The sequence below is a fragment of the Meriones unguiculatus genome, chromosome 9 (assembly GCF_030254825.1).
Source record: "Meriones unguiculatus strain TT.TT164.6M chromosome 9, Bangor_MerUng_6.1, whole genome shotgun sequence".
NCBI lineage: Eukaryota > Metazoa > Chordata > Mammalia > Rodentia > Muridae > Meriones > Meriones unguiculatus.
Window position 1 is genome coordinate 61,555,710 of NC_083357.1, and position 12,329 is coordinate 61,568,038.

Here is a 12,329-nt window from a genome sequence, read left to right on the forward strand (position 1 = left end):
AGTGGGGGTGCTTCCCCTGACGATGGCCAGCAATCACTGTCTTGATTAAGTTGGCATTTAAGCAAGAACTGTAGCAGCAGGCCATGGCATCCCACTGTGGTTCAAGCACAATTCAAGTCTTGGAGGCCTCATGGATATCCGGTGCTTCTCAACAGCCCTTCAGACCCCAAGTCTCACTACCAGCACAAAGCAAGGGCTAGCAGAGACGTAGTGAGCCTCCAGGTTAGGACTCCTGGCATACGCTTCTCAAGACCCCTAGACAGAGAACTCTGGCAAATGTTCCACCTGAGCATGTGCAGTCATGTCCTTGGAAGTGTTCAAGTACAAGTATTTACACAGACTATATATAAGAGGAACAGCTAAATCATGACACTTGGCATCTCGGTGACTTAAGGGTCACACTAGATCTACTGAGATCTACTGAGCCCTGGCAAAGGGTAACAAGAAAACAACCTGAGTGAGTGCCAGAGGATCTGAGCCACAGAAGCATCTGGTCCAGGTGTGATAAGGTAGGACACTAGATTGAGATGGGCACCATGTCACAGGAGGCCTTAAGCTCCTACCTAAACCATAGGCTTCTCAGCACCCTTTGCAGCACTGACCAGGTGATGGAGACCCTGTGGGTTTTTGAGACCCCTTTTAGTTTATAGGATTCCATCAGTTCAACTCAGGGGTTTCCATTGCTCTGCAAGGAACAGAGGAGAAGGGCCAGCCCAGAGTAGAGACAGACAGGTGGCAGGCTCAGCAGCTTCCTGTGGCCCTTAGCCCCTACTGGACATAATCAGCAGAGACATGCTGGAAGGTCTAAAATGACCCTGTCATGCTCATTCATACGGTCACTTAGGGCTTTGCCCTAAGGGTAGCCCTGGCCTATCTCTTAACCCTGACTGGTGAGTTTGGAATGTAACTTTTACCCATGCCACGAGTCAGAAACTCCTTCCTTTAACCCACTAACCCTACCTGTAAGGATTTAACTCGAGGAAAATTGTAGGTGGTAAAAAAAGAGAGAGACAGACAGACAGACAGAGAATATAGATAGCAGAATGTAAAGTTCCACTTGTCATAACGAAATCTCACTCTGTTAAGAGATTACATTCACAACTTTATCAAATGCAGCTGTTCCCTCTGGACTGGACATGACCATCACCATCTTGAGTCAGAGCAGCTGTGATCACAGCAAATATCATCAAGAAGTCGGGCTTAACATCCTTCCTTCATGGAGGGCTTGGGTAAGCCTAGGAACCTTCAGGAGATCAAGAGGTCCTCCTTCCCTCCCTAGATTACATAAGAGGGAAACAATAGAGGGATTTCAGTAAAAGTTTCCCAAAGGACTCCCAGTGGGGCAGCTGTTCATGAGTCCTCCATGCTGGTGGTGGGACTCCCAGTGGTGTCATCAATCTGTGGTCCTGTGAACAGGTCTAGTAGACTCACTGGGTCACCAAGATAGACTTGGATGGAGTCTTTTCTTGGCTTGTTGATGCCCTGATGCCCTCTCTACCTGGCCTCAACAGATGGGACAGCAATGAATTTGAGCACCACTTACAGCAATAAAGAAATTTTTTAAAAATCTGCAGTACTGGCAAGAGGAAACAATTTTATTCCGCCATTCATGTGGAGTTCAAGGACAATAGACTGAAATGTGAATATTGAGAGTGAAAACACAGTGAATGTGTGAGATAGTTCTTTTTATTTGATACTACCTTGGTCATTGTTAGATTCTTGTTTTCTAATATGAAAATACTTCAAACTTTAAAAACCCACAAAACCATAGACTTCTCTGTACACTTTTATTCCTTAGCAATTGGTTTCTTGGGCAGGCTGAGACTTATCTACAGCCCAAGTAAAGCTCACACTTACAAAAGAAGGTGTGTCTCCTGTGGCATCATGGTGGCATTGGACTGAATCACTGCCTTAGGAACAGGCCACCCGTCCTGCCACCTCTTGGGCTTGCTCCTTCTTGCTCCTATACTACCCATACATACTATGTCCCCAAGGCTAGCTAACTTCACCTCCTGTGCCCTCAGAATCACCCATTCCCTCACTTTACCATGTAAACCAGTGTTATCTCAGTGCCCTTGACCTCCCTGCCAGACCTCCAGTGACTGTCCTTCTCTGACCCTTGCCCTTTCCCTCTTCCCAATGTAACCACAGCTATCTTTCAAAATGAAAAAGAAATCTAAATTATATGACATAAACTCCCAAGTACCCACCTGTATCCATCAAAATTGTTGTTGCTGATACAAAACTATCTGAGCAGCCCATTTCAGGCAAGAATGGTTCACTCGGCTCAGCCTCAGACTCTCATTCTGTCATGATGGGAAGGCAAGATGGAACAGAGCATCCCCATCATGGCAGCCAGGGAAGCAGAGAGCACACATGTGTGTATGGGCTCTTTCCCTTTTCCTCTTTCCTTCTACCAGGTACATGGGCCCACAAGCTACATGGTGATGCCATCCACAGTCATGGAAGGTTTCCCCCTTCCTTTCGTTAATGGAAAGGATATACCCAGAGGCATGCTTTATGAACCTTCCAGGCAAGGCTCGATGCCATCAAGTCAGTAGTCAAGATTAACTACACTTCCCCCATCTCCACTGGCTCCTCATTACTCTGAGGCTAGAGTCAATGCTTTTGCTGGCCTTCAAGAGTCTGTAAGGGCTGGCTACAAAGTCTCTCCTCCCTCTACTTACAGATACCTCTGCCTTGCTCACTAGGGCTGCACTAAATATTCATGTGATTACATGGACAAAAACCAAATCTCCCAGTGAATAGTAAATTCAGGAGGGCAGAGGCCACATCTTACATGTCACCTCTCCATGATCCCAGCATGTAGTGACAAAGAGGTGTTCAGCAAGCATTTGTTAAGCTAATAAATGCAACAGATAGCAATTAATAGTCTTTACAAGCCAATAGGAAAGATTATGGTGTCTTACTTGATGCAATAAATAGACACACACACACACTGCTATATTACTTAATGGGAGACAGCCTAGGAAATGGATTATTAAACACTATTCTGCATGTTTACGCAAACAAAGCTTGCCACTACTTAGGGGGCTCCCATCAGCTATGGTCTGTTGTGACATGTGACTAGAAGAGTTATATCTGCCTGTGTGCATGTATGTGGGAGTATAAATATGTACATGTGTGTGCGCCTGCATATGGAGACCAGGGGACAACCTCAGCTGTCAGTCCTCAAGTGCCACCTGCCCTGTTTTTGAGACATTGACTTTCACTGGCCTGGAAGTCACCAATTAGGTTAGGCTGGCTGGCCGGTGCCCCAGGAATCCCCCTGTGCCTTATTCTCCAGCCCCAGAAAGGCAAGCACACACTACCATACCTCGCTTTTCTATGTGTGCTCAGGTTCTCATGAATGCAAGGGTAGTATGCCAACACTTGCACAGTCCTATAACATACTTTCCTTTTAATACAAAGAACATGTTTCCCTCATAATAAAGCTGAACCCTTAAAATAGTCACTCAGAAACAGTGCCCAGCTGCTGGCCTGGAGAGCAGGGAGCCGAAGTCTCATCTTCATATGTTGGGTCGCCTTCCCAGCTTTTTACCTCATTACCTCTGGAAAGACCGCAATGCTGAAGGAAGTAGGCATGAAAATGTTCCATACTGGACAGGAAGGAGGAAGTCTATGTTGACCTCTCTGCTGAGATGCCCTATCTCATCTTTTATTCCAGAGCCTGAGGTCCAAAGATAATGGTTTCCATAAACTGATTTTGCATTTTCTTTTGGAATACAGATCATTGAGTCTTATGTCAGCCCTTTAGCAGTACATGCAACATTAGCAAGCAAAAGACAGGACAGGCTAGGGACGACAGGCTGGGCTCTGGAAGGAGGCTGCCTGACCTTGGGCCTCTCCCTCGTCCTGGCTATATGACCTTGCCATATCACTTAACCTCTGTGAGACTTCTCATTTGGAAAATTCTCTACATTATGTGTTTCCTCATTTGAATTATGTCATGGGTAGCTTTGAGAATTATGTTAGGTATGTAAAGCCTGGCACAACTGTCAGGCTAGCATTGGACTCTGCAAGGGAGCTTTCACAAAAAAAAAAAAAAAAAAAAAAGACCTGAGTCAGGAACTGCTGTATTTTCTCTTCCTCCTCTTTCTCCTTTTCCTCCTCCTCCTCCACATCCGTGTTCATGGCAGACATTACTAATCACTCTTAGCATTCTCTCATCCCCAAATGTGACCTCAAAATCCTTTCTCATTAAAACAATCCAGAGTCAGTTATCGTTCAGAGACAGAACACGGATTAAAGTCATTTGTCATTCCTGGCTGAGTGAATGAAACTAAAAGATGGGACCAAAAAAAAAAAAAATGTTGTTTTCCTCCTCACTTCTACTAATAAGTTGCTGTAAAATCCCCTCAATAATTGACCAAATTCCACGTAGTGGTACCCTTTCATCTGTGGCAGAGTAGATGCTTTGAACTTCAAACGGTGCCAACCATATATATACTATGTGTTTCTCTATATGACTGGCAGCCTTGCTACATAGTATCAGAATTAATCTGTCCTTCCTTGTCTGTTTGTCCATGGCGTTTTGAGAAGGGAAGCTACTCTTTTTGGTTTTGTTTTGCTTTGCTTTTTGACTTTTCCTTTTTTCCTGGTGCCTCCTTGGAATCATTATTCATGAATTCTGGGGCCATGATTAAGTAAAATTAGTGTTAATTTAACCCAAGTACATCAGTTCTGCAAACATCAATTTGAAAGCCAAAATGGCTGCCAAGTGGCTAATGTATGAGAAGACAATGGGATGATCCATATCCTAGGCAGAGTGGAATGGTGCAGTATTCCATGCGAGGGAAGTATGTCAACAACTAAGACATTTGCACAGTCCTATAACATACTTTCTTTTTAATACAAAGAACATGTTTCCCTCATAATAAAGCTGAACACTTAAAATAGTCACTCAGTAACAGTGCCCAGCTGCTGGCCTGGAGAGCAGGGAGCCAAGGTCTCATCCTCATATGTTGGGGTCACCTTCCCAGCTTTTTACCTCATTACCTCTGGAAAGACTGCAATGCTGAAGGAAGTAGGCATGAAAATAGTTCACGTCCCTCAGAACAGTACACAGCTTAAAACTCTTTGTTTATTTCTAGAATTTTTGTTTTATTGTTTTGGTCATAGTTGATCCCAGGTCACTAAAAAACAGGAAAATTTTCAGATAAGAAGCAATACAGTATACTGCTTTAGTAGAAGGAGAGAGTAGTGGGAAGGGTATGTGAGGAATGTGAGTTCTTTAAAAACTAGACATTACAGCACATGGGAAGTAGAGGCAAGAGGATCAGGAGTTCAGTGTCAGCCTCAGCTATATAGAGAATCTGGGGCCAGCCTTGGCTATAAGATACCCTGTCTCAACAAACAAAATTCAGCAATGAAAGATTTGTCCACGGAAGCCAAAAGAGCATTTCCCATTGAAACTCTGCTATGGCACCATCTCTAAGGCACCTGGAGACCAAAAAGTCAGGCATCCTTAAAACACACTACATTGGCTAACGATTTGGGGGTGGCATGGGTGTTTGTAAATGTCAGCATTCGCAAGTTTATGCTTCAAAATCAGTGCTGTGATTCACAGCAGAAACCAGCTAGCTCACCAAACACAAACCCCGTGCTTTAGCTGGGTCCTCACTATTGATTACTGCAGGGAAAGACAGGAGGGGTGACAGGCAGAGACATCTGTGGCCCAGTCACAGCAGGGTAGAGGCCTCCAATCTGGCTGGCTGAGCACATGTCCCTGCCCCTGCTCCCTGCTCAGTGGGGGCCCTTCCAGAGCCATGTGTGCAGCCCATGGTGATGATGTGTCCTCTGTCAAGGGTATCTGAGGATGGGGGTGGTGGATTTTCATCTATTCTGAAAGCCTCATGGTTGAGGAACACAAAGGTTAATGTAAGCAAGGGTGAGAGTCAACTCTGTCAGGCATTTTGAAAGGGGCTCCGGGGATATGTTCCAGGCTTCAGAAGAAGGCACTAGAGCCACTGGAGTTTGTTCTGTGAAAGTCTAAGATGCCCCAAATGTTAAGGCAGCCTGCTTTCTTGAACAAAGGACAGCAAACACTGCCTGACAGCATGACTGCAGTAATTCAGATCCATATATAACCACCCAGCCCTAAGCTGCCTCACTTGTATTCAAGTTATGATGGCTAAAACCTGTATCTTATGAATGAAGAGGATAGCAGGGGGCAGAAAGGCTGGAGAGCAGAGCCCACCCTTAGGCTTCTCCTGGGCTCAAGCTCCTCCTGACCCACCAGTCAGTGAGATATCACCTAGTCAGAGTCTAAGAACAATGGCTGCTGTCCCGGAAGTCCTACTCAGCCACTGGAACTGAGTCGCCACAAGGTGGGAAGGGTTTTGGACCTGACTATGTCTGCAACAAGAACTCGTCACAAAGTACTAACCTCATGTCAAGCCACAGACACTGAGGAAAAGGGGTCTGAGAGCTGAAAGCAGGACAAGAGTTTAGCATCTATGACTCCATTTTGTATCATCTCTTTTGCCAGCTATTTGCCTTTAAGTCAGACTTCTTCTCAGTCCTACAATAGGCACTTGGATCATCTAGTGGCTGCCTCAGAAGTGGTGACAAATGGCTGATTTGCCTCAACTTCACCAAACCTCACTCACCCTTCTTAAGGAGCAGAGATACAAGGTCCTAAGAACATTGGTTCTTGCAGGAAGGTCACCCCACAACAGGACTTTCTCCACTCAGTGGTAACAATCACACATGATGAGTGACCTAAGCTATTCTCATACACGGGAGTTTAATGTAGAGAAGTGAATTACTAGGTTGAGCAACACCCATCCCCAGAACCAGGGGTTCCTCACAGAACCAGACAGGAAAAATGAGCACAGCACTGTTCACCAAGAATCCGACTTAAAGGCAAATAGCCTGCAAATGGTTCAAGATTACCGGACTATATGCGATTTCAAGATTACCGGACTATATCCCATTTCGCCACTTCCTCAAGCACTTGTCAGTATTCCCAACCTAGCGAGAAATTCCTTTCTTACTTTATGTTTCCAGACTTTCAGGGTGGTCAGTGGTAGGAACTGGTTTTTCTGGGCTCCGCCCTCACCCTCACAAAATACCCTGATGAAAGCAATTGGTGTGTGGGGGGGTGGTTAATTTGGCTTATAATCCCAGGTAATATTACTTCACTGCAGGGCAGTCTTAGTAGCAAGTTCTTGAGACAGTTAATCTCATCACATCTACAGTTGTGAGAGCTAAAGTTATGTTTTAAATTGCTGTGCTTAAGAGATCTATGAAACAAAAAAGTGCTTCTAACCTTTAAGCACCACTTGCCCAAGGACAGATAACTTCCTGGAATGGTGGGGGCTGTTATTCATATAACAAGCCATGTGTTTTCACTTCTGTAAACAAGGTTGGTTGTCCGAACTGCTTGATGTGCTTGATCACGTGTAGGCAGAAGGTACGTAGACAGGAAGTACAGCAGGATGTGTGCTTGTCCCCAACGGGGTGAAGGCAGGAAGAATGTAGCCTAGTGTGTTTTGCCATTCTCTGGGAATTCCAGGTATGGACCTGGCCAGTGTTTATAGTTCTGGCCAATATTTAATAAAACTTGCCTCAAATTTGGCTCAAAAGAATTGTGATAGTGGGCGTATTCTTGCCTGATGGGATTGACACAGTCAAGAGCAGAGGAAAATGCCTGTTGCTTAGTACTCTGGCCGCCCATGAAATGGCGTAGCTCACAACAGGCTAGGTCTTCCCCCTGCCATCAGCCGTCAAGACAAGCCCCCACAGACATGGCCACAGGACGATCTTAGCTAGGCAACTCCTTCCTCAACTGAGAATCCCTTCTCAAGTGATTCTAGCGTGTGTCAAGTTGACAGCTTCTAAAGCAAGAACCTCTCGCGGCGAACATTATCATTGGGCCTGGGATGGAAAGGGAAGTCTCCCAATCTCTCCCTTTAGCTCTTTACTGCTCCTTTTCTGGATCACACATTCAAGGCATCTGGTGGAAGTAGGTAGGGTCCCCATGCAGCCACCAAGATGTAATTTTGGACCAGCCTCTTTCACCGTCAGCGCAGGGGTCCCTCCAGATCACTGACCAGCTCCCGCCTTGAGTCCCTTCCACATCGCCAAGGACAGTTTGCATCTCACTAAGATGTGGGGCGGGGACCCTAGAGGAGGAGAAAGAACAGTCTCTAACCAAGCATGGCCATGGGCACTGGAGTCCTATCTGCTTTTGTCCATTCTGTTCTTACAGTTTGGGGATATAGTGTTTTGGTGAAGGCTAACAGCAGCACCACAAGTTAGTTATGACACTCTAAGACAGAAGGTTATATAGTCATTTCTAAAGTATTATCATAGGTGGGTTTTCTGGGACATCACGAAGGGAACGGGGCTAGGAGAGCAGGTCACAAGACCCTTACTCAGTAAGGAAAGGACAAAGGCACAGAAAAATGACAACAGGACAGTGGCTGTTGCCTTGTGCTACATCATGGGGAATGTGGGGTGGGGTGGGGTGTGTGCTTCTTGCTTCAGACTTCCATGGAACCAGTTTTTTTCCCCTGAGTAGCATTTATTTGATAATCACTCAACTAAAAATAAAACAACAACAACAAAAAAAAAACCATTAAAAATCAGTATTTTAAAAATAAACATGTTTTCTTCCGACTTCAGTCTCATATGCAGCTCCATGCAGCTCCAGAGAATGAAGCCGGCCTTTCTGTATAAACATCAGCAGCAGGCCAGTGTGCTGCCTGCCCTTCCTGTCAGCACTCTGGGCCCTTCTTCTCTCTGCTCCAGGCACCATGAACTCAGTCTTGCCCCGAGGGTTGAGGGTTCAGCTGCTCAGGGACTTGCAATGGAAGCAGCTGTGGTGGCCAGGCTATTTGTTTCCGTCTGATGGGGGCTGAGACTTTGCTCCAGACCAGGGCAGGGCTGATGAGTTCATTAGTTCATAAACTGAAGAGACAGGCCCGTGCAGAAAGGATGAAGAAGGTTGACAGGGCGTGGTGGGGGTTGGGGAGCACGAGGCAGCCCTGGCATGGCACAGCAGAGGAATCCGTCCTCTAGCCAAGCACACTGGGAAGCTTCTGGGTTGCTGGTTCCTTGCCAGGCACTGTGCTTCATGTCAGTGTCTTCCCTGTCATCACCCTTCATCAGCTAGCACAGCTATCCCCTTCTTAGGACTGCTGGTCAGATCTACACAGCCCAGCCTTCTAAGTCAGGGCAGTGTTGCTCTCAAAGCTCCCTGCTCTGCTGCAGTCCCCAGGGCCCCCAGGCCCCCATGCTCACCGCATCACCACAGGAAATGCATTCCATCATCATCCCTCTCATCTGGAGTGTTTCACTTCGGTGATGTTTTTATTAATCATCGCATTGAAGAACTGCAGCTAACTTCTACGCTTGGGAATGCATATAATATTATAGGGTGGAAATTTCCTGACTTCATGAACATACCCCCCCCCCCCCATTAACACAAGTTAACATAATGCCTAGTGACTATCCAGATCCGATCATCTTGCAGTTGGGGAGATGGCTCAGTGAGTAAAGTCCCTGCCACCCAAGCATGAGGATCTGAATTCAGATGCCCAACATTTCTATAAAGAAAGCCAAGCATGACTGCACCCGTCCGTAACACCAGCACTGGTGAGGGAAGACAGGCGGATCCTCGGAACACAATGGCCAGTCAGTCTAGTCAGTCAGTGAATGTCGGCTTCTGTGACAGACCTTGTCTCAAATGGTAATGTGGAGAGCACTAGAGGAACATACCTATGTCAAACGCTAGCCTCTACATACACCTTCTATAGCATGCACACACCCACACATATGTACATTTGAAAAACAGGTAATCTTGAGAGTATAAATTGCATTTAAAATAAGGCCCCTTTATGGATTGAGAGCTGTGTTTCAGCCTGATGGATTCAGTGATGCCCTTGTGAGTGGAAGTGTTGAAAATGCTGGCTTACAGGAGCTAAGTCCAGTCCCTTACACACTAACATGTCTGTGCCCTATGGCTTCTAAAGCACAGTGTAGATTTCAATATGCAAGGCAAAACATATCTTTGAGAAAAGACAGAGGAACCATACTTCTAACATTGTTTCTTAAATGTTTGTTCTCTAAGAACGGTGAGGGCTGAGCTTTGCTGGTTCACATTGCTTTATGGCCCTGGTTTATGGCTGATGCAAAGTTATTCACTTTCTCCCTCATATTTGTTAGGGAGATCAGTTTGGGCATATTAAAATAACAGCCTCACAGCGCAGTCAAGTCCTCGGAATGTAATTAAGGTACATAGACCTCAGAGGCATCTTCTCATCCAATCACCAGGCATATTATTTCCTTGGGGCCTAACCCAGAGCTTCCTGTACACACCGAAATCAGCTTCCACTAACAATTGCGCGCTGCGCTGTGCAGAGGCGGCAATTCACAGTTCACTGACATCCCAGAGCATTCTGCTGATCTTTTCTTTCTTCTCTGCGAGCAAGTCAGCAGCTCAAGCAGGTAGCTCCGCTTTCCCTTGATGACACGCAGGCTGCTTGAAGGTGGCGCATGTTGCTGTCAGCTGTCAGTCAGCTGCCGAGCAGGAATGGTCCGGTGGCTCCCCACCCCCCCCACCCCACCCCCGCCCTGCCCCCACCCTCTCTGACAGTGATAAATGGTCAGCCCGGTACTCAGCTGAGCCCGTGGGGCCCAGCCTTCCCCATGCAATCTGTTCCGGCGGACAGCCTTCTTCCCCACAGCATCTCTGGCAGTATCGGGCAGCATTACACTTAGGTCTGGACCAGAGAGTAGGTTCTGAGGTTCTGTGGCTGTTATTCTCCCACAGGAAAGGAAGTTTGACATTATTTTGTGCTTGGAAGCACAGACTATAGTGATACCAACCTCACAGCAAACTCATCTCTGCTCATTCTTCCTTCCACACGGGGAACGAAGCAGATACAGCTAAAAATACGTGGTTTTAAGAAAGACAAATTGTGGTAGGTGTGAACACAATGGCTGGCTTTTTACAATGCTGGCCTCTGCTAAATGGAGAGGCTCCCAGTTTCTGAAGTCATTGTCTGTTACAGGAGATCAGAAAGGAAGAAAAGATTCTAAGAACAAAGCACTGATAAAGAGGCGGGACAAGGCTCAGCAAAGACTGGGTCTGCAAGATGAGATTCTGTTCCTTTGCTTATGGATAAATATTTGTGCAGGGTTAATACATAAAAAAAAACATCAGCAACATTCTGCTGTAAAAAAAATCCTGTGGAATAAGAATGCCCCCACAGATGGATCACTGAGGTATGTTTAAAACACAACACAACACACATACACACACACATCACAAACCCTATTGTGAGCTCTGTTCTGGGTGATATATTTCATTTTTGGAAATACAAATACCAAACATTTCAACCGTTCACAGTCTCTATTATCACGATAAGCACCTGACAAGCATTCAGTAGCCCAAGTAGCCCAAGAGCCTTGTCCCTGCACTGAAGGCTATTGAATTGCTCTGGGCTCAGACTGTACCCAGCCTTCTATGAAGTCCACAGAAGATCCCACCTGAAGCACAAAAGCAGCTAACAATGTGTGATTTTAAGAAAGACAAATTGTGTCTTTCTTAAAATGCCAAGGGGTTAAGAGCACCCTAAGAGACCTCAAGAAAAGAGGGTGCTGTGTTTCCTTTTGAAAACTGCTGCCTGGTCTCCAAAGCAGGTTTAAAAGGAGGAAAATATTTTTAAAACATAAGTCACTCCAAAGTCTAGGCAGGACTCAGGGATGATTAAAAGTAAAACTAGAAATGCCTCTAGTTTCTCTCTCTTTTATTTTAGAGGAGGGAAAAGGGAGACTCTTTCTCTGCCCCACCTACATCTCCCCTTTTCCATCTTTTCCATTTTTGTCACACTTGCTATTTTCCTCCACATCACGGGGACACACTTCTTAGATGTTCATGACGCCTAGATTTTAAAATCGGTTTGAACATCCCATACTTCTATTAAAAATAGGTTTTTATGATGACGCCTTCAACTGAATAATATGGCAGTGAATTTTTTTAAAAATCCAGGCCGTCAAGATGGCTTATCAGGTAAAAGTGCTTGCTGGGCAAGCCTGATACCCTGAATTCAATCCCCGGAGCCCATGTGTAAGGAGAGAACCAAATCCACAAAACTGTCTTCTGGTTTCTATGTGTGCTGCGGCAAGCTCCTCCCCCCCCACAACTCCATCCCTCCAGCAACCTCCACCACACACACACACACACACACACACACACACACACACACACACACACACACAAGGGGCGGGGAGATACAGAGACAGAGGGAGAGAAAGAAAGAGATCTTTAGAATCCACTCTTCCTGGAGACAGAGCAC

The 12,329-nt window shown here is 45.9% G+C and overlaps 1 protein-coding gene across 6 annotated transcripts in view; it reads right to left on the minus strand.

The window, feature by feature from the left end:
- Msra (methionine sulfoxide reductase A) overlaps positions 1-12,329 on the minus strand; it is a 313,853-nt gene that overhangs the window by 184,701 nt on the left and 116,823 nt on the right. The window lies entirely within an intron of this gene.